The sequence below is a fragment of the Lepidochelys kempii genome, chromosome 2, assembly GCF_965140285.1.
Source record: "Lepidochelys kempii isolate rLepKem1 chromosome 2, rLepKem1.hap1, whole genome shotgun sequence".
Taxonomy (NCBI): Eukaryota; Metazoa; Chordata; order Testudines; family Cheloniidae; genus Lepidochelys; species Lepidochelys kempii.
The window spans coordinates 4,150,196-4,177,615 of NC_136381.1; the positions used below are offsets into that span (position 1 = coordinate 4,150,196).

The following is a 27,420-nucleotide window of genomic DNA, read 5'->3' on the forward strand; positions in this document are numbered from 1 at the left end:
CAAATGTGAAGTATTATACTTAGGAAGAAATAATCAATTGCACAAATACAAAATGGGAAATGACTACCTAGGAAGAAGTACTACAGAAAAGGATCTGCGGGTTATAGTTGATCACAAACCAGATATGACTCAATAATGTAATACTCTTGCAAAAAAGCAAACGTTATTTGGGGATGTATTAGCAGGAGTGTTGTAAGCAAGACATGAGAAGTAATTCTTCCACTTAGCACTGATAAGGTCTCAACTGGAATATTGTGTCCAGTTCTGGCCACCACACTTTGGGAAAAATGTGGACAAACTGGAGAAAGTCCAGAAGCGAGCAACAAAAATGATTAAAGGTCTAGAAAACATGACCTATGCAGAAAGATTGAAAAAAATGGGTTTGTTTAGTCTGGAAAAAGAGAAGATGGAGGGGGGATATGATAACAGTCTTCAAGGATGTAAAGTTGTTATAAAGAAGAGAGTAATTGTTTTCCTTATCCACAGCAGACAGGAAAAGAAGTAATGGTCTTAAATTTCAGCAACGGAGATTTAGGTTAGACATTAGGAAAAGCTTCCTAACTGTAAGGGTAGTTAAGCACTAGAACAAATTACTTAGGGAGGTTGAGGAAACTCCATCATTGGAGGTTTTTAAGAACAGTTTAGACAAACACCTGCCGGGGTGGTCTAGCAAACACTTAGTCTTGCCTCAGTGCAGGGGACTGGACTAGATGACCTACCAAGGCCCCTTCCAGTGTGTGGTGCCCAACTCACTGAAGAGTTCCTAAATCCCTCAGAACTCTTGGAAACCACACCCAATAAAGGCTTAGCAGAGTCGGATGAGTCTGTTACCCAGCTGCTATGCAAAGGGAATGCTGATAACTTATATCAGCTATCCACTGTGGGGCTCCTTTACCATTTCCTGACCTTACCAAAGCTCCTAAATACTCCAACATCTACACATTGTAGCTTAGATGGAAAGAGACCACTGGGCCCCATTCAGGGCCAAACGCCTTTCTGTCTATAGTATTTGTCCCCTGAGCACTGTAACATCCTTCTTTCTTCCAGGTAATTCCTGAGATCTTCCCAGTGTAGGTTCCCTAACTACTTATGGGAGACATTAATCTCTCTTTTCACAGAGAAATTTGTCCTGCAATCCCACACCACCCTTACTCTTCTTTCAGCTCTCATCTACACCCTCTTGTTTTATAGACAGTTACCAGCTGTGTTATTAGCTACCTTCTGAGTTCCCAACCCATCACCATATTTGATAGGCCCCACTGGAGATCAGAACTAAGTACTGGAGCAGAGAGCCCAGTTAAACCAGCTCAGAGACTATTACTAAGATAATAATCATGCCACGGAAAGTTCCCAGGGGTTATGGGGGGGACACAGACAGAGAGGAGGCATTTAATAGCCATACGTTCCATCCATACACACACCCATGTGAACAGAAATTGGAGATGAGCTACAGTGTCACATCTAATCTACCCACTGTGGACCAGTGCAGGATTATTTCCTGCAGTTGGTTCTGCAGGCTCATTTTAAATGTCTCAAACTAGGAAGCAATCCCACATTCCCCAGTGTGCCCCTGTGATATCTGTTTCAAACTTATTCTGTGATCTCCCTTCCTTTGCTATACATGCCACGCCTGCAGGGTGTTGATGTCTCAGATCTAGCCTGTCAGACTGCCTATGAGGTGATGGGAGTGTCTGTGCACTGGGGTGAAGGTAGGATTGGGGTCTCAGTTATATCCCAGTATGCTGAATGGGTCAAAATAATCCCTTGTGTAACTCTATAGAATTTGACCCTATGTATCTTGCTTGCTTATAAACATGAACTGAGAGGGGTTGTTTTAATTCCATAACCCTGGTCTTTTTTTCAAAGTAGCTGTGCAGTGGAAGCTCTGAAGGTCCTGCTGATCCGAGACAGAAAAGAAATTGTATTGCCATGGATGGAGAAAGTGGGAGGCTGGGACCTTCTCTCAACTGCTGAGGGTTACCTGGAAGGGGTCCTTCTGCTGGCTAGGTAGGCAATGAAAGCTTCAAGTTCCTCTGGTTGCCCTGGGCTGATTCATGCTCAGACTGCCATCTGTTGCAACTTTGTTACTATATATTCCTCCGATAATTATGAGTGTCTGATTTATATCACAGAGCCATGGTTACACATGCAAGCCACCATCTCTCTGGGCTTCTTGCCAATACCATCCCAAATCTCCGCACTGAGGATGAAGAGAAAACTTTGACAGCCATAGCCTTCTTCACTGGGGTAAGATGGGTTAGTTGACATGCGCGGCTAGGTTTCTAGGGAGCAGTTTAGCTCCAGACTTCAGTAGCTCAGTGTTGAATGGGGAATTTGCATCAGCAACTTGGTCATCCTCTTATCTGTTCCTTGTCACTGATTCTGGTGGGAGAAGCATGATGAGAGATCCTATCTTCAGTCGCAGAAGCATTAGTTTTGGATGGGCTAAACCATTGCGTGACACAGGGAAAGAATGAGAGATCAGCAAGGATATTTCTCTCCAGGTTTCCTCACTAATTAGATGGCTTGTCTTTTCCCAGTTCTTTGGGACTGTCTGCACAGAATGGTCCCTCACCTAAAGCCATGAGATCTAGAGATACTCACTTTCCTGGATTTTTATTTTTAATTTACAGACCAATCCTACTTCTGAGTCCCTTGCCCGGGGACAGCTGTGAGAAAAGCCTATTCACACCTCATGAAATGCGGGTGAGGAGTGAACTGCATTCACACAGGAGTGGGCTGTGCGTTGTAATACTTTGGTCTAATGTTTTAGTGTGCGAGTGCTGGTGGTTTGTGATATGCAGGTCAAATTAGATGATCTGGTGGTCCCTTATGGCCTAAACCTCTATGACTCTAGGAGATTTTATAGCAGAATGCAGGGAATTTTGCCTCTGATATCCATCCAAAGAACACACCTGGAGAGAGAAATCTCTGTTTTCTGCTTGTAATGGACTCACTGTTTTGATTTTAGCTTCTCCGTAGCAAATCTGTGACCAAGCTATTGCCAAGACGAACTATTCTGTGTAGGCTGGAAGAGTGGCGGATAGATCCGAGACCCACTGTCCGCTGGCTAAGTCTGCATGGGCTTGGAAACATGGCACTTCACCAGCAGAAGGTAATAGCAATAAGAGGGACTTCCATGGGAGCTGCAGATACTCAGCTCCTCTGAATACCAGGCCTTACATGTCTGCAACTAGGCCCCCAAAATTAGAGGCTACTTCTGAAAGCATGTGTGTAAGTGACTTGCCCAGGCAAGTCAGTTGTGCAGCTACGACTAGAACCCAGGAGTCCTGACTTGTTCCAGGCCCATTTCTAGACCATGCTGCCTTAGGTATAGAAGTGACAACTGTCATTTTCTGTGTGTATATAAATCTCCTCACTGTATTTTCCACTACATGCATCCGATGAAGTGAGCTGTAGCTCATGAAAGCTTATGCTCAAATAAATTGGTTAGTCTCTAAGGTGCCACAAGTCCTCCTTTTCTTTTTTGCGAATACAGACTAACACGGCTGCTACTCTGAAACCTGAATGGTGAATTATCATTATTTTCAGTTATAAAACCGACTCCAGTAATACCAAAACAAGCCTGTCGTGAACATAACAGAACCATGTAGCTGGTGTTGATGGCACTGACGCAAATCCTAGGTCTGCAGAAGTAGAACCAGAACTGCTGGATGGTTCAGGGCTGAGTGAGTGACATCTGGGAGTGCTTCACCAGGGGTCAATAATGTTCCAGGAAGGTGACAAAGAGCTGTCAATACCCTGCATCCAGCTAACAGAAAGCGAGTCTCTGAATCCTGGGAGGGACCATGCTCTGAGCATCCTCTGTCTTCAGTCTGCTGGTTACATTGTGCAGTGACTGAGGAGTATGAGTCAGTATTCCATCTCTTCTGATGAGCTTCTTTTCTGCAGGTGAAACAGCTCCAGGCTCTCCTTCCTGCCATCCTGGTGGGTTTGAACGAGACACACGAGAGGCTTGTTGAGGAGGCCATCACTGCTCTGGGAAGCATTCTCAGACATCACAGGGACAGGGTGAACATCAGCTCCATCTGTGTTCGGATTGCGAAGACGCTTCGGCCCTTCCTGGATGACGTAAGGCAACGGGAAAAGGAAGGTTCCTATGTGTGTGGAGGAGGAGCTAGTTACTGCTCCCAGGGAAAAGCAGTACCCTTTGTGAGGGAACAACCTCCTTTTTTAATCCCTTCGATTCTTGGTTCCTCCTGCTTTCCCTGATCCCGAGCTCAGTTTTCGTTCAGTGGATTCTGTTGGGCCTTTATTAAGCAGCAGTAGAGATCCACTTATAGCCATGCTTATTGGGGTTGGCTTTGGAATGTTCTGTCAGAGTTAAAGTTCATGTCCTGTCACAGTCAAGCTCAATAGGGCAATATCTAGTCTGTTTCCCATCTGCAAAATGGGGTTACTGATATTTCCTGATCTCCCAGGGTACTGTGAGGTCATATTCTATATTGCTTGTGAGGTGCTCAAAAACTAGTGACGAACACCATAGAAAAGCCTGTAAATAAGTCATCAGTAGGGCAGATTCTGATGTTCTCTATTAGTCAGAGGTATACTCTCTGCTATAGGCATGATGTGCAGCTCACAATACTACAGAATTGATATTGGTCTCCAATTTCATCCTTTCCTCAGAGTAAAGCAGGCCTTCCTCATTACAGGAGGAAATGAATGCTCAGGGTTACAGTAAACCCAGACATTTAAACCTCAACCAGTCTATAGACAGGACTTTCCATCAGGCATTTGGCTCCCCATACAGGGTCTCCCATGACAATGGGGATTTCTGTCAATGGTTGATTGGGTGACTGAGAGTGAGCGTCTCTATTGATTCTGAACTAGAAGGACAGCTTGATTTCCCCGCAGCAATCTTTGGTGAACGAAGGACCCTGAGACCAGAAAGATATTATGGCAACACTATCTGGAGGTTCAAATTTTATCTGATACGCAAGCAGTATGCTGCAGAATATGGAAGATGTAATCCACTGGAAGATTCAGGATTATGATGTTCTATGTGTTATGCAGCAGGATGTGCTGCTGATTTAACAACACCCTCTCTGAAATTAATTGTCAACTGAGTTTGGGCCCAGGACCTTCTGTGCCACCGCACAAGTCTCCACCACTTGAGCAAATGGAGTAATTTAACTAGCTGGCAGCAGTAGTGGGTTCTTATCTTCTAGTGGCCAGACCACTAGAGAAGGACATGGCACAGACTCTGCCATTATGTTACAATGACACGGTGTTAGCAGCGTGTCATAAATATAAAGGTAAGGGTAACCACTTTTCTGTATACAGTGTTATAAAATCCCTCCTGGCCAGAGGTAACATCCTGTTACCTGTGAAGGGTTAAGAAGCTCAGCTAACCTGGCTGGCACCTGACCCAAAGGACAAATAAGGGGACAAGTTACTTTCAAATCTGGGGGGTGGAGAGAAGGCTTTTGTTTGTGCTCTTTGTTTACGGGTTGTTCTCTCTTGGGACTGAGAGAGGCCAGACATAAATCCATCTTCTCCAACCCATCGTAATCCAAGTCTCCAATATTGCAACCAGTATGGGTAAGCCAGGCAAGGCGGATTAGTTTATCTTTTGTTTTATGTGAATTTTCCCTGTGTTAAGAGGGAGGCTTATTCCTGTTTTCTGTAACTTTAAGGTTTTGCCCAGAGGGGGATCCTCTGTGTTTTGAATCTGAATACCCGGTAAAGCATTTTCCATCCTGATTTTGCAGAGATGATTTTTACCATTCTTTTTTTTTTAATAAAATCCTTCTTTTAAGAGCCTGACTGATTTTTCCATTGTTCCAAGATCCAGGGGTTTGGGTCTTTGATGATTTTGTAACAAATTGGTTAGGATATTATTCTCAAGCCTCCCCAGGAAAGGGGGTATGTAGGGCTTGGGGGGATAATTTGGGGAAAGACGTCTCCAAGTGGTCTCTTTCCCTGTTCTTTGTTTAAAACACTTGGTGGTGGCAGCATACTGTTCAAGGACAAGGCAAAGTTTGTACCTTGGGGAAGTTTTTAACCTAAGCTGGTAAGAATAAGCTTAGAGAGTCTTTCATGTGGGTCCCTACATCTGTACCCTAGAGTTCAGAGTGGGGAAGGAACCCTGACACAGGGTATGAACCTCTTGTATAGAGATGCCTGAACCTTAGAGCAGAGAACTCTAACACCTACATATGAAACTGTACTGGGAATGAACTGCCTGAATCCTCAATCCAATGAATTTCCTCAATCCTCCGCATTGTATAAAGAGCCATTCTTTCTCCATAGGCAGGCTATGCACGGTTATAAAGCCTCAGTCTGAGTCTGTAGTTTCCATTACACAGACACTGCTCTGTGCTGAAACAGCTTTCAGTGAGAGCTCCGTCTTTGTGTATTACTCACAGCCCAGAGACAAGGTGCGTTCTTCTGCCATTGGCCTGTTTGGGAACCTCTTAAGAGGTTTGAACCTAAAGTCTAAATCCATCATGCAGGAGCAAGTCCTCAGCAGCTTGGTGCCGTTGCTGCTCCTTTTGCACGACCAGAACCAGGAGGTGGTTGAGGTAAGACTTAGCGTCATTTCTCCAGCCCTAAGGAATGACAATTGTCAGGCTCTTCTGCCAGATTCCTCTTTAGAGCCATTTCCCACGGCACAATCTTTTCTGCTTTTTACCCTAATGTATTTCCTGTACACATGAACCCAAATGTAAAAATACTGCTCCTCACAGACACTTCCAGTACCATTTTAGCCCATTCGAAGAATCAATGCCAGATGCCATAAACAGGAAGGCAGGGACATTAAGGCCACATTGCTGGGTGGCATCTACAAATGCACCTCTCAAAACTTGCATGCACATCTGTCTGCAATTGCAAAACCCTATAAATCAGGTAATTGCAGCCTAACACCTCATTTGCATGAATGCATCTGCAAACATCTGCCCACCAAAAATGTGGGAGGAGACTGTAGGACCCCAGGGCCCTAGCTCTGGCTCTTTTTGTGGGATAGGAACAGAGAGACTACTGGGGTCAAGGAGGAGGCCATTAACCCTTTCCTTCCCTCTCCTACTTAGGGTAAGTTTTCTTTGTTGGCTTTCAGTGGCTATTGGACATGATCAACAGCATCTGTCCTTCTGACCTCCCTCTCTCCCCTTTGCCATGCAGAGCTGTGAGTGGACTTTAGCCCGATGTAATGACTTCCTGGGATGGAAATTGCTGGAGGAGATATTCACCATGGCCCATTATGACAATCAGCAGGCCTTGTGCAATGTCTGCAAGCACCTGGTCAGTGAACAGTGGGCTTTTATTTGGAATGGGATGATTTGGTGGTGGGGGGCATATGAGTTATCTAATAAATGGTACCATATTTAAAATGACTTGCATCTCCCCAAAGATCTCGCTTTGCAGGCTTAGTGACCCTCCTGTCCACACCCTGCTGCTGCTGTCTTAGATCACGCTGGTGAACTGGAAAGCTTGAAAATCCTTGGTGTTTGTCTAAAAGTGATACCTTGAGCAATGCCCATAGGCAGTGGGAAGGGCACTTGGGGACAATGCAGTGGGAATAGGCAGGTGCCATCAGTGCTGGGGACAAGGCCATGGAGCACTCAGAGAGTGCTCGTGATGCTTTTTCCTGTTCAAAATCTTGCTGGCAGGAATTGTCTGCAGCAGAAGCACAGACATTAGAAACTGAACAGAGGTACTAGGTGACCCAGCCCCTTCTCCTGAAAATGGAGGAATGTCTGTGCTCCATCCAGTCTAGTTTTAAATATTTCAGGTGAATGGTCTTCCACTGCTGCCTTTGGGAGAGTCATCTATCAATCATAGAATATCAGGGTTGGAAGGGACCTCAGGAGGTCATCTAGTTCAACCCCCTGCTCAAAGCAGGACCAATCCCCAATTTTTGCCCCAGATCCCTAAATGGCCCCCTCAAGGATTGAACTCACAACCCTGGGTTTAGCAGGCCAATGCTCAAACCACTGAGCTATCCCTCCCCCCACTACCAGTGGGCTCCCATGTTCACTGAGGCCCCATAGGACCTCTTTTCCCTCCCCCTAATGCTGTTCTCTGGTGACTCCAGCAACATTCCAAGGGCTTGTCTACACATGAAACACTACAGTGGCAGAGCCATGTAGACACTACCTATGCCGACGGGAAGGGGTCGCCTGTTGGAGTAAGTAATCCACCTCCCTGAGAGGCAGTAGTTAGGTGGGAAGAATTCTTCTATCAACCTAGCACTGTCCACACTGGGGATTACGTTGGTTTACCTATGTCGTTGATGGGCTTGAATTTTTCAGATTCTTGAGCAATGTGGCTGGGTTGACCTAACTTTTTAGCGCAGACCAGTCTTGAGAGGAGTTTGCCTAGAAGGTGAAAGCTCTGGATTTGAAAGAATTAGCTGCTGGCACCAAAGTTGGATCAGTCTGTTAGCCCACTAGGATCCAGCCTGTGTCTCCTCTTATACCCTCCTCACCTTGTTGACCTAGATACAGTATTTCCCTTTCTTCTACTCCCCAGCCAAGCTCGCTCTAATATTCAGAGAGGTCTCCTCATTCCTCCCTAGGTTCAGCAATACTCAGGGAGAATCCATGAATTCCTGTTCCAGAGCCAGCACTATCTGAAGAGTGGCCAGGCTCCCGTGAGGAGGGCAGCCAGTATGTTCACAGGTAAACCAAACCACGCACTTGACCTTTGTAAGCAACTTCTATCAAAGCCTTTTTCTGAGCTTCCTTTCCTCTTTCTTGGGGTTTATAAAGAACTATAGGAAGCAAGTTACAGCCCTTTCAAGGCCCATGCTTTCATCAGAATTCTTCTAAACCCCACACTATGCTATTCCTGGAATAACTGCTTTAGAACAATGCAAATACTAGAGCTGAGTTAATAATTCACAGCTAATTATTTATTAGGCACATTTTGCTTTTTTGATTTTTGACCACATAGTGAAATTCTCCAGAGTATTTTTGATTCAAAAGGATTTGCAAATAGCTTTAATGACTAATTCTTGGGCAGCTGATTGTGCAAACTGCAAGTGTTACAATTGAATATATATACTTCCTCACGCTGTAACTCACCAAACTAATGTAACTGTAACTTTGGGCTTGTCTCCACTTAAAATGCCACAGGAGTGAAGCTGCCTCACTGCAGAGCTTCAGTGTAGACACTGTCTGTGCTGATGGGAGGGATTTCCCATTGGCGTAGTTAACCCATCTGTACGGGAGGCAGTAGCCAGGTCAATGGAAGAATTCAAGAAGTTATAATCAAGCATACAACTGGAAAACAGTTTGTGGCCATTAATTGAGCTACAATTTGCTTTCTGCTAGTATTTGCCCGAGCAAAGCTTGAGTGATCACAGAATGAGATCCTCTGACATTCACCAATACAACTGAAGGAAAATTCATTTTTGCATTTGACCAAATATTTGCCAGGGTATCCCCATTTGCCCACTTCTAGTAGATCTCCCCGCCTTTGCAAATCAGCCCTTTAGTCATGCTCCAGATTTGGGCCTCCTAGGAGCTTGTGAACTCATCTAACGACCTGATAGATGTTGTGAAAACGCCTCAATTTGGGGATAGGCCTAAGCAGTAGAAGCTCCCACTGGAGGTTGTGAGGAGAAGTGAGAGGCTAATTATTTTAACCATCTCTCTAGGGTTCATTGTTCATCACATGGATGCCAGCCGCATGAGTGAAGGAGATATGTCCTCACTGCTCAGTGGTAAGTGAGAATCCTGGCCTTTGAACCAAGCAAATTAATATACCTGAGTGTGCACATCTAACCAGTCATGTGTCTGTGCACGACTGTTTCAGGGTGTGTGTTTAACTAGAGTGTGTGCCTGTCTGTTTCTGGATGTTTGGGTAACAAATTTGCACATTTAAGGTATTCCTCTAGGCACAGCTGTTTCTGATCACATGCGTAGCATATTTGTGAATCTAAGTTCATGGTCTCTGATTGTGTATTTGCATATCTCTATGGGTGATCACGGGTCAGTGCCTGACCTGCTCCTTGTTTCAGCTCTCAGTGATTCGCTGCTTGACCCTGAGCCCTCAGTCTGCAGTGTTGCCTCTGTCTCTATCCAGCAAGTGAAGCAAGTCTCTGAGAATCTGGCTGTGACAAGTGTCCTGATCTCACTGAGGAGGCTATTCTGCTGCGTGACCAGCCAAAACAGAGAGAAACCTTTGTATGAGGACAGCCCCTTTAAAAGAAAGAGATGGATGGAATTTCAAGATTCAAAGACTGTGTGAGAATTAATTAAAAAAAAAGTAAGAATAAAACAAGAGACTCCTTACTGGAGACTTCCATGCCTCTGGTCCTGCATTGGGAAGCACACAAAAAGGAAAAAAATCCCACGCTCTCTGTAGAAGAACTTGTTCCTCCAGCATTAGAAAAAACTGGCAGAGCTCCTGAGAGGTGAACACAGATCTTGCCTCCAGGCAGAAAATTGGACTTATAGCTTTTCTCTCAGCAAAGGAAAATAAATTTTGATGCAGTGTGTTGTTAACCTGTGGAATTCTCTGCCCCAGTAGGTCAGGGAGAAATACTATGGGGAGAGGGTGGGAAGGAGACTGTGCCAATATGCTCTTCAACCAGGGTGCGCTTTAGCTGGACTTCAGCTGTTACTATATATACACAAGCTCTTGGTTTTGCTCAGCTTGGAATCATCTTTGTTTAAAGGAGCACTGTGAAATGGAGTGAGGCTGTGTACAGCACAAATAAGGAAGTATCTTGGTTCAGTTTTAAAAGGGATCTTGTTCGGCCTGGACTAATAGAAAGGCTTAGTCCAGCTCTGGGCTATTTGGTCCCATTTGCTTCACAAGCTCAAGGAGAGAGGTTTGGTAAGAGAGGCACTCCCATAAGCATTCCCACTTGCAGACATACTCTTTAAAGAAAGATTCCCTGGTGGCTTTTTCCCCTTAGTAGACCACTGTAGTCTATTAATTTCTGGATTAATATATTGATTATGGATAGACTGGCTTTATATTAGATCACAGTCACCTGGGTTAAAAGTTCAGCTTCCTACACAACTTGTTATGGACCGAGATGTAGGCGGCCTGGCCTAGTAGTCAGAGCAGCAGTCAAGTCTAGCGGGTGGAGCAGGCATCCCAGTTGTGGAACAAAGCCAAGGGTCAGCACTAGAGTCAGCTGCTAGTTACCAGAGCCAGGGGTCAAGCCAGAGTCAGAACCAGGAATTGAAGCTGTAAATTCAGAGCCGAGATCAGATGCCAAATGCCAGAGACAAGGTCAAGCCAGAGTCAGAAGTTGGAGGATGGGGTCGGAGTCAGGACTGGTCATTGAGAATTGGAAGCGAGGTGTAAGGGCAGGAGGATAGACAAAGATGAAGCATAAAGCAGGAGGATGGTGGGAACAGGAGCGAAGGCAGGAACAGGAGCGAAGGCAGGGGTGAGGCAGGAGGCAAGCAGGAATCATGAACAGGGTTTGTTGCAGAATACAGGCACAAGCAGGGTCCAATGTAACCACAACAGAAAACCACCTTGTTGCTCAGACAAAATTCCTGTTCCTCTTTCTGGTTTAAATAGCATAGTTGGCCCAATCGGCGGAGCTGGATGATCTTCCAATCAGAGTTCGTGTGGGTGGTGTCTTGGCTGGGGCAATAGTCTTACTAGCTTCTCAGCCCATCAGGTTTCAGTAGACATTGGGTGGAGGCTAGGGTGCAGCAGCTGTTTAGGGACTCCCAAGCCTGGGTTCAAGATCTGAGACATCACACAACTACAGCAGCAGGATTAGTCGCGTGAGCATCATCAGCTTCAGAGACTCCAGAAGCACATGAGGGACCATGACCACAACTGATGTGCCTACAAGTTCTCAAGTACCTTTTATTAAGAATTTTACTAAACAGATAAACTATATCAAAAATACTGCAAAACAGCAGGAAAGAAAGGGGTAACACAGCATGTGTAGTCCTAATCCTGGCATCACTTACACTTCCTGGTAGGGACCCTGAGGTGTCAATCATTGTTGTCATCATCACCACCAGTGGCTGTCATCCTGGCTTCTCCTTCCCACAAGACAACACAGGCCAGGACTCAACTTTTATAGTACATTACTCTGACATCCCCTGTACTTTATGCTTATGCATAATGGTTTCAGCTCCTTTTCCTTATCTGTACATCCACACCCCACTAATTTCAGGGCGTCATGTTTTACATAGGGTAACTCCTTAGTTCCTCTTACATTCATTAACTCTTGTCAGTGAGTTACTATGCGAGAGACAAGGTGGAAAGTACAAACTTTCAAGCTACACGCAGCTCTTCTTCCTGTCTGGAGAAGGAAGCAGAGTGTCTGAGCTAAGCACAGGTTGAGACATATTGTTAAGCAGAAGGGGTAACCTGGGTGGTGGTCACTTGAAATGAAGTGGGCCATTTGAGGTTAGGCTGTTATGCATAAAGAGTTTGAAGTGAGCCATTAAGGGCAGCAGGCAGTGTGGTGTGTTACAAATTGGTGCAATGAGCCATAAAATTAGTGTCCCTGTGAAGTCCATGTTTTTTATGTCTAGCAGAGTTAAGACTTTATGTTCCCACTATTTCCTGAAGTCCCTCTTTGGATAGCTGCCATCTCAGTACTGACTTAGACCAACCTCGCTTAGTTGAGGAGAGCTGAAGAACTCTCAAAGGCGTTGTCTTTTCTCCTTTAAGAACTTCTAAAAATAATCATTGTCACTGTGAATTATGGGAAGGTCACTAAAATGGCTTTGAACTCACTCTCCCATTTCCTCCGAGTGTTTCCCTCCCAAACACATTTGTATAGGTCTGCATGCAGTGGCACTAAACCCAGGCAAGAATGAGGCCAAGAAGCAGGAATTAGAATAGAAAAGTGATGCTCATTTGATAAATGAAAATGGCTCTTCCTTTAGGGTTACGCTGCAGCTTCTTTTCCTGTAACTGACATTTTTCTCTCCATTTTCTATATAACCCAAGAGACATCTCCCTCCCTCAGGCAGGTACTCCCGAGCCTTGCTGTTATCAGGAAAAATACAATTCTGAAGTTAATTTGCCCTTGGGAGTACTATTTTTTTTAGAGTAAGAAGAGCAGAAGTTTTCAGAACAGATACAACTTTTTTTTAGTAGTAAATAAACGTCAGACTCTTCAGGGCTCCTCTCTCAGTCCGGGGACCAAGTACAGCATTGACTCACTGCAAAGCTAATCAATAACAGGAGCCTCCCCAGCCAAGATCAGGGCCCCATTGTGGGGCAATGCAAAGACAGTCCCCGTGTATAGTCAGAGACAACGGGGGAAGATGAGAACTGAACCGTGAAGTGACTGGCCAAACGACATAAAGCAAGTTAGTGGTAGAATTGGAACTAGCATTCTAGTCTCCTGAGTCGCAGTCTAGTGCCCTATCCACTGGAACATGCTGCCTCCCAACAGCTTGCTGAATGGCCTGATGGCACTCTCAGGGTTAGACCCCTCTAACTGGTATTAATTTGTTCCTACAGGGAGTCCTAAGAGCTGTCCTATTCCGGGATCTACCACTGACTTGCTGCATGATCATAAACAAGTCACTTCACCTGTGTATGTCTCTGTCCATACTTGATCACTTCTTGCCTTGCCTAGCCTATGTCAACCTCCTCCTTTTCGCTGCCTTCCCCAGTTCTCACATCATATCCCCATATCTAGCATGTTGCTATCTTCCTTTCCTGTTCGTTGGCCCAGCCATATCTCACCTCCTCCTGAAGCTTTGAATTGGCTTCTGTCTCTTTCCTTATCATACCCCAATGCCTCATCCTCACTTTCATGCACAACTCCACCCCAGCCCAGCCTACATCTTGTCTCATCTCTTCTAGTACCTCTCTTATATTGCACTCAGTGTTCTGCCAACGTGTTGCACTTTGGCCCTCCCTTCAGTTTCTTCCCCAGACAGCTCTCTGCCAACACTGACACTGGTTCATTTCCTTGGAATCTCCTTCCTCGTCCCATGTACCATGCAGTCTCACTCTCCGTCTTCAAATCCATCCTCGCCACCTTCTTTATCTTACTAGTGTTTTATATTGAGCCAGCAGTTGTAGTTCTGAGCACTATGAGTATTTAAAATATATTCTTATCCTACTCTTCTTCTTAGCATATGCGCAACGTGCCTCAGGTGGCATGTGACCAAGATTCATCACCGAATTTGATGAACTGGTTGGATCATTACTAGCAACAGCTATTATAAATACCTTCTTCCATCTCTAGCTGGCCAGGAGACTGCATCCCATCCAGATAAGTGCAGGTTTGGCTCCAGTGACTCATGTATTCATATCTTCCAGGCTTGATTACTGTAACACACTGTACCTGGGAATGAAAACCACAGGCCTTGAAAAACCTCTGTCTCGTTCTGCATGCTGCAGTTCATTTCCTAGTCAATACAGGTCAACATGAGCTCCATTAGCCCCGCATTGCTCCAGTAGCTACCCTGGCCCCCATTGGGCTGCAGATCATATTCAAGGTGCTGGTTTTAATAATCAAAACACTCAGTAGGTTGGGCCCACATAGTGCAGGGAACTACCTTTCTCTCCATGACCAGGACCTTCCACCATAGCTACTTTCTTCACGGACTGTGGATCTATGAATGACAATTGAGACTGGTCAGAGTGGGAGGCAGAGCCTTCTTAGTTGCCATAGATCTCCCTTTTACAGGAAATTAGAATGACCACAGATTCCAATACTCCCTTCAATCCCAGTGCAAGACACGTCTCTTAAGCAAGTCTTTCCCATGACATAAAGAAAACCTTTTTATACTTCCAACTGCAAAAAGAAGTGCAACAACTAAAGACTTAAACAATGAGGAGTACTTGTGGCACCTTAGAGACGAACAAATTTATTTGGACATAAGCTTTTGTGGGCTAAAACCCACTTCATCAGATGCATGGAGTAGAAAATACAGTAGGAAGATATAACAGTACATGAAAAGATGGGAGTTGTCTTACCAAATAGGGGGTGCCCCTCTGCCAGGTACATTGTCCAAACCGGACAGCCTCTATGCAAAAGAATAAATGGACACAAATCAGACGTCAAGAATTATAACATTCAAAAACCAGCCGGAGAACACTTCAACCTCCCTGGACACTCAATAACAGACTTAAAAGTGGAAATTCTTCAACAAAAAACTTCAAAAACAGACTCCAATGAGAAACTGCAGAACTGGAATTAATTTGAAAACTGGACACCATCAAATTAGACCTGAATAAAGACTGGGAGTGGATGGGTCACTACAAAAACTAATTTCACCATGCTAATTTCCCCCTACTGTTACTCACATCTTCTTGTCATCTGTCTGAAATGAGCCACCCTGGTTATTACTACAAAAGTGATTTTGCGTCTTGTTGATAATAGCCCACTTTAATTGAATTGTCTCATTAGAACTGACACCCCCCACTTGGTAAGGCAACTCCCATCTTTTCATGTACTGTTACATATATATTCCTACTATAGTTTCCACTCCATGCATCTGATTAAATGGGTGTTAGCCCACGAAAGCTTATGCCCACATAAATTTGTTAGTCTAAGGCGCCACAAGTACTCCTTATTGTTTTTGCTGATACAGACTAACACGGCTACCACTCTGAAACTAAAGACTTAGACACCTGCTGGATTTTGGAAATATATATTTTGGTGCACAGACAATATAGTGATGCACATGGTATAAAAACCTAAATAGATCTGGTCATTAATTGGCATTTGCTATGCAGTAAAACAATTATGCTCTTATTGCTATTAATATTAGGACTCTAGGTTGGTGGAAAACACCTGTGAGGGTGATGCTTATTATAAGTAATATTGAAAGGTAAAAAGTTCCTAGAAGATCCCTATGCATTCTCCTTTGGAAGCCAAGTTCTGTGAGCAGCCAGCAGGAAATGCTAGCTACTCCCACTCATACTATCATCAGTTCCCTGCAATCTGCTGGCTCAGCGCTTAACTAAGTTGAACATTTTAGCTCTTCTCAGCAAGCCTGTAAGCCACCAAGAGACTCCTGTAATTTCCTGTAAGCCACCAAGAGACTCCTGACTAAACCAAAGCTGATAAAGCTAGGATTTCAAATGTGTGAGTAACTTAATTGGGTCCTATTGCACGCTTGTCACAAGATACATAGTTCTAGTGACGTTTAAACCCATTAGAGGGATTAGCACAAGGTTTGTTCTAGGCAGAATGAGACAATTTAATTTCTCTTAAGTGTGCCATCCTCCCTGGGGCATGTTTTCACATACAGACTCCCTGCCAGTCCAGCATCAAAATCTTGTATTTGCTTTTTACTGTTTCTTTAATTAAATTAGACTCACAAACAAGTGTCATGCAACTGCAGTGTAATTATCAAAGAACAAGTGTCAGGAATACTTTGTGGTTTACAAATGTGTTTTTTTAACACACGTCAAGCAAGACTGCTGAATGTTTGGCATTTGGCACTAACTCTGCAAAGGGAAAAAGGAGTTTATTTTAATGGTGCAGCATCCCTTTGCCCCCAACAATAGGAGAAATCTGTAAGGTATACGCTATCTATCTTAGATACTTAGATGACCCTTTAACAGAATTCACTCACTGCTAGGCACTCCCTCATGACCATGTGTGGTGTCTCACCTCTCTTGCTGGCCTATTGCCCCTGGCACTGTGGAGGTTTCTCTGCCTGGTTATTTGGTCCACCACCTGGTTCACTGTCTTTAGCTCACCCCTTTTGGGGTCCCAGATGTCCTAACCAAGAAGTTGTCCCTTTCAACTTCAAAAAAGGGGAACTACCCAAAAATTAGGAGTCTAGTTAAACAGAAATTATAAGGAACAGTCACAAGAGTGAAATACCTGCACACTTCATGAAAATTTTAAAAATACCAGAATAGAGGCTCAAACTAAACATATACTCCAAATAATGAAAAATAGTGAGAGGACCACTATTTGGGGGGAGGGATAGCTCAGTGGTTTGAGCATTGGCCTGCTAAACCCAGGGTTGTGAGTTCAATCCTTGAGGGGGCCATTTAGGGATCTGGGGCAACAATTGGGGATTGGTCCTGCTTTGAGCAGGGGGTTGGACTAGATGACCTCCTGAGGTCCCTTCCAACCCTGATATTCTATGATTCTATGACCAAAAATTGGCACCATGGCTAAGCAACAGAGAAAAGGAGGTGGTCAGAGACAAAAAGAGATCTTTTAAAAATTGGAAGTCAAGTCCTGCTGGGGAAAATAGAAAGGAACATAAATTCTGGCAAGTCAGGTATAGAAGTATAATCAGGTCTGCAAAAAATCTGAAACGCAACACGCAAAAGACAAACATTCTAACAGCAAAATTTTTTTTTAAGTACATCAGAAGCAGGAAGCCCACCAATCAATCAGTGGGGTGACTGGACAATTGAGGTGCTAAAAGAGCATTCAAGGAAAACATGGCCATTATGGAGAAGCTAAATGAATTATTTGCATCACTCTTCACTGCAGAGAATGTGAGGGAAATTCCCACACCTGAGCCATTCTTTTTAGGTGACAATCGGAGGAACTGTCCCAGATTGAAGTGTCATTAGAAGACGTTTTGAAACAGATAAATTAAACCATAATAAGTCACCAGGACCAGATGGTATTCATAAGAACGGCCATACTGTGTCAGACCAAAGGTCCATGTAGCCCAGTATTTTGTCTTCCAACAGTGGCCAATGCCAGGTGCCCCAGAGGGAATCAACAGAACAGGGAATCATCAAGTGATCCATCCTCTGTTGCCCATTCCCAGCTTCTGGCAAACAGAGGCTAGAAACACCATCCCTGCCCATTCTGGCTAATAGCCATGAATGGACCTATCCTCCATAAATTTATCCAGTTCTTTTTTGAAACCTGTCTTGGCCTTCACAACATCCTCTGGCAAAGTGTTCCACAGGTTGACTGTGCATTGTGTGAGGAACTACTTCCTTTTGTTTGTTTTAATCCTGCTGCCTATTAATTTCATTTGGTGACCCCTAGTCAATCATCCAGGAGTTCTGAAGGATGAAATTGCAGAACTACTAACTGTGATATGTAACCTCTCACTTCAATCAGCTTCCATATCAAATGACTGGAGGATAGCTAATGTGATGCCAATTTTTTAAAAAGGCTCCTGAGGTGATCCTGGCAATTACAGGGCGGTAAGCCTAACTTCAATACCAGGCAAATTGGTTGAAACTATAGTAAAGAACAGAATTATCAGACACATAGATGAACTTGATATGTTGGGAAAGAGTCAACGTAGCATCTATAAACGGAAATCATGCCTCAGTAATCTGTTAGAATTCTTTGAGGGTGCCAACAAGCATGTGGACAAGAGTGATCTAGTGGATATGGTGCACTTGGACTTTCAGAAAGTCTTTGACAAGGTCCCTCACCAAAGGCTCTTAAGCAAAGTAAGGTGTGCTGAGATAAGAGGGAATGTCCTATCATGGATCAGTAACTGGTTAAAAGATAGGAAACAATGGGTAGGAATAGTCAGTCAGTTTTCACAGTGGAGACAAGTAAATAGCTACGTCCCCCAGGGATCTGTACTGGCACAAGTGCTGTTCAACATATTCATAAAGGATCTGGAAAAAGCGGTAGGCAGTTTGGTAGCAAAGTTTGCAGACAATACTAAATTACTCAAGATAGTTAAATCCAAAACGGACTGTGAAGAGAAGTGAACTGTAGCTCACAAAAGCTTATGCTCAAATAAATTGGTTAGTCTCTAAGGTGCCACAAGTCCTCCTTTTCTTTTTGCGGATACAGACTAACACGGCTGCTACTCTGAAACCTTTCACTAAAGTGGGTGACTGGTAAAGCTACGATTTAATCACAGGTATTTTTAGTAAGTCATGGATAGATCACAGGTAATAAACAAAAAATCATGGCCCCTGACCTGTCCATGACTTGTACTATAAATACCCCTGACTAAATCTTATGGGCTCTGGGGGACTCCAGGGTGCTGCATGTGGTTGGGGGAATGCTCCGGCCATGACCTCTGTGAAAGACTCGCAGCCTTAGTGACTGGGCAGTAAAACGGCAGATGAAATTCTGTGTTGATAAATACAAAGTAATGCACATTGGAAAACAATCTCAACTATACATACAAAATGATGGCATCGAAATTAGCTGTTACCACTCAAGAGAGAGATCTTGGAGTCATTGTGGATAGTTCTCTGAAAACATCCATTCAATGTGCAGTGGCGGTCAAAAAAGCAAACAGAATGTTAGAAACCATTAGGAAGGGGATTGATAATAAAAGACAGAAAAAATATCATAATGCCTCTCTATATATCCATGGTATGCCCACACCTTGAATACTGCATGCAGTTCTACTCACCCCCTCTCAAAAAAGATACATTAGAATTGGAAAATGTACAGAGAAGGGCAACAAAAATGATATGGGGTCTGGAACAGCTTCCGTTTGAAGAGAGAATAAAAAGACTAGGACTGTTCAGCTTCAAAGAGAGACATACTAAATTGATATGATCGAGGTCTATAAAAATCATGAATGGTGTGGAGAAAGTGACTAAGGCAATGTTATTTATTCACATAACTCAAGAACCAGGGGTCACCTAACGTAATCAATAGGCAGCAAGTTTAAAACAACAAGGAGATACTTCTTCACACAATGCACAGGCAATCTGTGGATACCCATTGCCAGGGTATATTGTGAAGGCCAAAAGTATAACTGGGTACAAAAAAGGGTTAGACAAGTTAATGGAGAATAGAGTCCATTAATAGCTAGTGCCCAAGATAGTCAGGGATGTAATCCCATGCTCAGGGTGCCCGGAAGCCAGAAGCTGGGACTGGACAACAGGGGATGGATCACTCGATAATTGCCCTGTTCTGTTCAGTCCCTCTAAAGCACCTGGCATTGGCCACTGTTGGAAGACAGGATACTGGGCTGGATGGACCGTTGGTCTGGCCTGGTATGGCCATACTTATGTTCTTAAGAATCATAGAATCATAGAATATCAGGGTTGGAAGGGACCCCAGAAGGTCCAACCCCCTGCTCAAAGCAGGACCAATTCCCAGTTAAATCATCCCAGCCAGGGCTTTGTCAAGCCGGACCTTAAAAACCTCTAAGGAAGGAGATTCTACCACCTCCCTAGGTAACGCATTCCAGTGTTTCACCACCCTCTTAGTGAAAAAGTTTTTCCTAATATCCAATCTAAACCTCCCCCACTGCAACTTGAGACCATTACTCCTCGTTCTGTCATCTGCTACCATTGAGAACAGTCTAGAGCCATCCTCTTTGGAACCCCCTTTCAGGTAGTTGAAAGCAGCTATCAAATCCCCCCTCATTCTTCTCTTCTACAGGCTAAACAATCCCAGCTCCCTCAGCCTCTCCTCATAACTCATGTGTTCCAGTCCCCTAATCATTTCTGTTGCCCTTCGCTGGACTCTCTCCAATTTATCCACATCCTTCTTGAAGTGTGGGGCCCAAAACTGGACACAGTACTCCAGATGAGGCCTCACCAATGTCAAATAGAGGGGAACGATCACGTCCCTCGATCTGCTCGCTATGCCCCTACTTATACATCCCAAAATGCCATTGGCCTTCTTGGCAACAAGGGCACACTGCTGACTCATATCCAGCTTCTCGTCCACTGTCACCCCTAGGTCCTTTTCTGCAGAACTGCTGCCTAGCCATTCGGTCCCTAGTCTGTAGCTGTGCATTGGGTTCTTCCGTCCTAAGTGCAGGACCCTGCACTTATCCTTGTTGAACCTCATCAGATTTCTTTTGGCCCAATCCTCCAATTTGTCTAGGTCCTTCTGTATCCTATCCCTCCCCTCCAGCGTATCTACCACTCCTCCCAGTTTAGTATCATCCGCAAATTTGCTGAGAGTGCAATCCACACCATCCTCCAGATCATTTATGAAGATATTGAACAAAACCGGCCCCAGGACCGACCCTTGGGGCACTCCACTTGATACCGGCTGCCAACTAGATATGGAGCCATTGATCACTACCCGTTGAGCCCGACAATCTAGCCAGCTTTCTACCCACCTTGTAGTGCATTCATCCAGCCCATACTTCCTTAACTTGCTGACAAGAATACTGTGGGAGACCGTGTCAAAAGCTTTGCTAAAGTCAAGAAACAATACATCCACTGCTTTCCCTTCATCCACAGAACCAGTAATCTCACCATAAAAGGCGATTAGATTAGTCAGGCATGACCTTCCCTTAGTGAATCCATGCTGGCTGTTCCTGATCACTTTCCTCTCATGCACGTGCTTCAGGATTGATTCTTTGAGGACCTGCTCCATGATTTTTCCAGGGACTGAAGTGAGGCTGACTGGCCTGTAGTTCCCAGGATCCTCCTTCTTCCCTTTTTTAAAGATGGGCACTACATTAGAGTCCAAATGAAATGTTAACCTTTTAATTGTAATGCATTCAAATGTCACTAAATAAAGACATTTCTGCAGCTTAACAAGTGAGGCAAGTGGAAAGAGTTTTAGGGCCCTCCCCTGAAAGGTAGGAACAGCATATAGGCTTTATCAACTAGGTTAAAAAAAACACCTGACTTGAAGAGGTAGAAGAGCCTGTGGTACGTGAACATACCGCTCAGTGTTGGTATGTTGGTAACATTACAAGAGTCCAAAACTCTCTCTTTAACGAAAACAAAAAGCCATCTCCCTTCTCAGACGCTCTTCTTCAGCCAGTCCTCAGTTCATCCTGCTGCTCCTTGCTGAGCTCAACAACCTTTGTGCAGGGCTTGTAGGGGAACCCAGTCCCACCCTTGCAGTACAGGGCCCTGTACTGCACAGCTAGATCAGCTCCCTTACCCATACTGCGGTCTTCCTGAGGGTCACTTCCAACTTTGTCTCGTTATTTTCCCTCTGGGTCTCCCAGTCACTTCTCCGGTTAGTCACGGCCTGAAGAGCTTTTCTTTTCCTGCAGCTTTCTTTTCCTGCTCTGAGCTATCCCACTGCTCACTCAGGGCCCTGCAGGAGCCTTCTTGTGCCCTACAGTCTCCTCCCACCAGCTCTTTCCCCAGACAGGCCCTACCAACACATAAACCCAGCTCCTTTCATACAGGAAGCCTCTGATTCCTCACAGGTGAGGCTTGTCCTATAATCAGGGCTGGCTTAGTCTCAGGCTCTCCGGCCCACAGGCAAGCCACCCTGTTACATGCCCCCTTGCTGTCGTATCTGTACACCTCACACTCTAACATATTTATCTTCACAACACCCCTGGGAGGTAGGATGCTGCTATTATCCCGATTTTGCTGATAGGAAATTGAGACACAGAGGAATTGTTTCATATAGCTGCACAGAGGTAAAGGCCAGAAGGTACCATTAGATCATCTAGTCTGACCTCCTGTTTAACACAGGCCAGAGAATTTCATCCTATTACTCCTGTATTGAACTCAGTACCTTGTGTTTCACTAAAGCATCTTCCAGAAAGGCAGTCAGTCTTGATATGAAACACACATTTACTGCGCAAAGCTATATCTGAGATGGAGAAGGGACTCCCAACAGAGGGGATTCACAACCAGTGCAAACCCAGCCAACTCACTGACATTTTGGGGTCACAGCACAGTGAATAAAGTTACTCAAGTGCTAATAAAGGGCTTTTTCAAATCTGATGGGTTGTTAACAGCAGACAACATTTTCTTTGAAGAAAATCCACATTCAACAACATACCAACACTGAGCGGTATGTTCACGTACCACAGGCTCTTCTACCTCTTCAAGTCAGGTGTTTTTTTTAACCTAGTTGATAAAGCCTATATGCTGTTCCTACCTTTCAGGGGAGGGCCCTAAAACTCTTTCCACTTGCCTCATTTGTTAAGCTGCAGAAATGTCTTTATTTAGTGACATTTGAATGCATTACAATTAAAAGGTTAACATTTCCCACTGTCACTACCGTCAGTGAAGCTCTTGTATAGACTGGCTTACTGTAGTTCAACTGCCATGTTATGCAACCTAACTCAAAGCGGATCTACTCTGGAAAACTTCAGCCATAGCTTCAGCCATCTGAAGTACTGCTCCTTCAGTGTGTCCTTCAGAGGATCCTCCACATTCCACCCTTCAACTTTCTGCAGGGAAATTCCACAGGGCTCTGTCCTTGGTCCCTCTCTCTTTTCCCTCTACTCCTTAACTCTGGGCAGTCTCATTCATAAACAGAAATTAAACTACCATCTTTATGCTGATGAGTCCCAGATCTACCTCTCTTCATCGGACCTGCCTTCTTCCGTCCAAACTAAAAGGTCAGCTGGTCTCTCTGGCATCTCCTCTTGGATGTCTAGCCATCACCCCATGTTTAACCTGGTTAAAAACAAAGCTCTTATTCCCAGCTTACCCCACTACTTCCCTTCTTGATCACTGTGAACACCACCACCATCCTGCCTGTCACTCAGGCCTGTAACCTGGGCATTATCTTCAACCTGAACATCTCTCCAGGTTTTCATATCCAGGCTATGTTTAATACTTGCTGATTCTTCTTTCATAACATCTTTAAGATGCGGCCTTGCCAAATGCAACCTTGCCTCACTATAGCCATTCAGGACACAGCTGCAATGATCATTTTCTTAGCCTGTCGCTCTGACCACGTCACTCCTCTGTGTACATCCTTCCACTGGCTCCCCTTTCTCTACTGTATCAAATATAAGCTACTTGTCTTTATTTCAAGGCCCTTTGTGGCCTATCTGCAACTTCATTTCTCAGTCAGTATTGAAAGGTTTATTTCAGCTTTTCATAGAATCATAGAATATCAGGGTTGGAAGGGACCCCAGAAGGTCATCTAGTCCAACCCCCTGCTCAAAGCAGGACCAATTTTGATCAGCCCAGGATGCCAGCCTCCATCCCCACTTGTTTGAAAATCTAACAAGCCCCTTCCTGCTTTCACCTGTGCTTCCCCTCATGTTTGGGAGGAACTCCCCATAAACACAGGCACTGGGTTCTAATTTTCCCTGGGGGTGCTCAATGTCTACTCAACCCCAGACCCCACTCCAATTCCACCCCTTCTCCCAAACGTCCACCCCTTCCCGCCTCTTCCCCCAAGGCCCCACCTCCACCCTGCCTATTCCTGCCCTGTTCCTCCTCTTCCCCGCCCTGTTCTGCCCCTTACCTCCCAGTGCCTCCTGTACACCACTGAACAGCTATTCTGCGGCATGCAGGAGGTGCTGGGAGGGAGGAGTAGTAGTTGATAGGTGAAGGCCACAGGTGGATGAGAGTGGGGGGGGGGAGGGATGGGAGCTTGGCTGCCAGTGGGTGCTAAGCACCCAGGAGCACCAATGGCTTCAGCGCCTATGTCCGTAAACATCCATCAAGCTATGTCATTATCCACTTTTGAAACCCCCTTAAAACTCTCCTTTGTTGCGATGCCTGCAAAAAACTAAGATCACTGACTACTGTGTTGACCATTATTAGCCCATTGTTTCTTTGTACTCCCCTATCTGTCTGCCTCCATCTATTGTCTCTTGTTTTATACTAAGATTGTAAGCTCTTTGGAGCAGGGATCATCTTTGTACAGCGTCTAGCACAGTGGGGCTCTGTTCCATGACTAGGGTTCCTGGGCACTATGGTAATAAAAATATTAATAAGGGATTAGTCTATAAGAACCAATAGTCAAATTGGGAAATAAAAATTTGGTAATACTATCTATGTCCCAATTACCACAGTAACTGAGTGCTTCACAATCTTTAATGTATTTGTGTTCATAACATCTGGATGAGTTAGGGCAGGGCCATTCTCCGATTAATTTTTTTGAGTTAATCACGTGAGTTAACTGCAATTAATCAACAGTGCTAATACTTACCTAATTCGTCATTTAGGGTCTGACCCAAAGCCCACTGAAATTAACATAACTCTTTCTACTGACCTCAGTGGGCTTTGAGTCAGGCTTCTAGTACTGAGGTTCTCAAACTGTGGTCCATAAAGCACCTGCTGTTGGTCTGCGGAAAGTTGTATGTTCATATGGTGCCAGATCCTCCTTATTTCTAGTTACTCAATTGCATTAAAAGACAGCTACAAATACATTAGATATTATCCTGTATTACTTTTCCATGTTAGCAATTCCCACTTGGCCAGTTTTTCTACTGCCTTAGCTTTTCTATTGGAGGGTGCTGGGTTGTTTTCTCTTTAAGTGTGCCAATCCTCTAACTATCAGGAGCAGGTGCATGTCACATGGCTGGAAGCGCTACTGGTACAGCAGATGGTGGTGATGGTTGTGGGTGCCTGAAAGGAGAAGAGGAGGCGGAGGGATGCCTGGTAGGGCAAGTGGGGGCCAGGGTGGTGGGGAAGAGGTGGATCAAGCTAGTGGTAGTTGGGTGCCTGGGATGAGTGGGGAAGGGTCAGGGGGTGGGAAAACACTTGGAAAGGGAAGAGGAGGGTCAAGGCTGTGGGGATGGGACACCTGGGAGGGGCAGGCTGGTAAGGGCACCTAGGAGGGGAAAAGGAGGTTCAGGGCTGTGGGCGTGGGTTGCCTGAGAGGGGAAGAGGAGAGTCAAAGCCGTGGGACCGGGGGATACCTGAGAAGAGTCAGGGTGGTGGTGGGGACACCTGCGAGCTGCCTAGAAGGGGAAGAGGAGTGTCAGGCCAATGGAGGTGGGGGGCCTAGGAGGGTCAGGGCGGGGAGGGGGGGATACCTGAGAAGAGTCAGGGTGGTGGTGAGGGCGCCTGGAGGGGGAAGAGGAGAGTCAGGGCCAATGGAGGTGGGGGCCTAGGAGGGTCAGGGCGGGGGAGGGGGGGGATACCTGAGAAGAGTCAGGGTGGTGGTGAGGACGCCTGGGAGGGGGAAGAGGAGAGTCAGGCCAATGGAGGTGGGGGGCCTAGGAGGGTCAGGCCAATGGAGGTGGGGGGGGGGATACCTGAGAAGAGTCAGGGTGGTGGTGAGGGCGCCTGGAGGGGGAAGAGGAGGGTCAGGCCAATGGAGGTGGGGGGCCTAGGAGGGTCAGGGCGGGGAGGGGGGGATACCTGAGAAGAGTCAGGGTGGTGGTGAGGACGCTGGGAGGGGAAGAGGAGAGTCAGGCCAATGGAGGTGGGGGGCCTAGGAGGGTCAGGCCAATGGAGGTGGGGGGGATACCTGAGAAGAGTCAGGGGTGGTGGTGAGGGCGCCTGGGAGGGGAAGAGGAGAGTCAGGCAATGGAGGTGGGGGGCCTAGGAGGGTCAGGCCAATGGAGGTGGGGGGGGATACTGAGAAGAGTCAGGGTGGTGGTGAGGCGCCTGGAGGGGGAAGAGGAGAGTCAGGCCAATGGAGGTGGGGGGCCTAGGAGGGTCAGGGCGGGGGAGGGGGGGGATACCTGAGAAGAGTCAGGTGGTGGTGAGGACGCCTGGGAGGGGAAGAGGAGAGTCAGGCCAATGGAGGTGGGGGGCCTAGGAGGGTCAGGGCGGGGGAGGGGGGGGATACCTGAGAAGAGTCAGGGTGGTGGTGAGGACGCCTGGGAGGGGGGAAGAGGAGAGTCAGGCCAATGGAGGTGGGGGGCCTAGGAGGGTCAGGCCAATGGAGGTGGGGGGGGGGGGGGTTACCTGAGAAGAGTCAGGGTGGTGGTGAGGGCGCCTGGGAGGGGGAAGAGGAGGGTCAGGCCAATGGAGGTGGGGGGCCTAGGAGGGTCAGGGCGGGGAGGGGGATACCTGAGAAGAGTCAGGGTGGTGGTGAGGACGCCTGGAGGGGGAAGAGGAGAGTCAGGCCAATGGAGGTGGGGGCCTAGGAGGGTCAGGCCAATGGAGGTGGGGGGGGATACCTGAGAAGAGTCAGGGTGGTGGTGAGGGCGCCTGGAGGGGGAAGAGGAGGGTCAGCCAATGGAGGTGGGGGGGGGGATACCTGAGAAGAGTCAGGGTGGTGGTGAGGGCGCCTGGAGGGGAAGAGGAGAGTCAGGCAATGGAGGTGGGGGCCTAGGAGGGTCAGGGCGGGGGAGGGGGGGATACCTGAGAAGAGTCAGGGTGGTGGTGAGGACGCCTGGGAGGGGAAGAGGAGAGTCAGGCCAATGGAGGTGGGGGGGGGGGATACTGAGAAGAGTCAGGGTGGTGGTGAGGACGCCTGGGAGGGGGAAGAGGAGAGTCAGGCCAATGGAGGTGGGGGGGGGGGGGGGATACCTGAGAAGAGTCAGGGTGGTGGTGAGGACGCCTGGGAGGGGGAAGAGGAGGGTCAGGCCAATGGAGGTGGGGGCCTAGGAGGGTCAGGCCAATGGAGGTGGGGGGGGGGGATACCTGAGAAGAGTCAGGGTGGTGGTGAGGACGCCTGGGAGGGGAAGAGGAGAGTCAGGCCAATGGAGGTGGGGGGCCTAGGAGGGTCAGGGGGGAGGGGGGGATACCTGAGAAGAGTCAGGGTGGTGGTGAGGACGCCTGGGAGGGGGAAGAGGAGAGTCAGGCCAATGGAGGTGGGGGGCCTAGGAGGGTCAGGCCAATGAGGTGGGGGGGGGGGATACCTGAGAAGAGTCAGGGTGGTGGTGAGGGCGCCTGGGAGGGGAAGAGGAGGGTCAGGCCAATGGAGGTGGGGGCCTAGGAGGGTCAGGGCGGGGGAGGGGGGGGATACCTGAGAAGAGTCAGGGTGACTCTGAGATAGCGCGT

The 27,420-nt window shown here is 46.4% G+C and overlaps 1 long non-coding RNA gene across 2 annotated transcripts in view; it reads right to left on the minus strand.

Moving 5' to 3' along the window:
- The window catches only part of LOC144930189 (uncharacterized), a 45,663-nt gene extending 30,646 nt beyond the window's left edge, over positions 1–15,017 (minus strand). For both annotated transcript variants that reach the window (XR_013635278.1, XR_013635279.1), the window contains exons 1-2: positions 14,896–15,017; positions 14,146–14,260 (exon numbers count right to left, since the gene is read on the minus strand). This is a non-coding gene — a long non-coding RNA (uncharacterized LOC144930189). The remainder of the gene's footprint in view (positions 1–14,145; positions 14,261–14,895) is intronic.
- Positions 15,018–27,420: the final 12,403 nt, after the last annotated feature.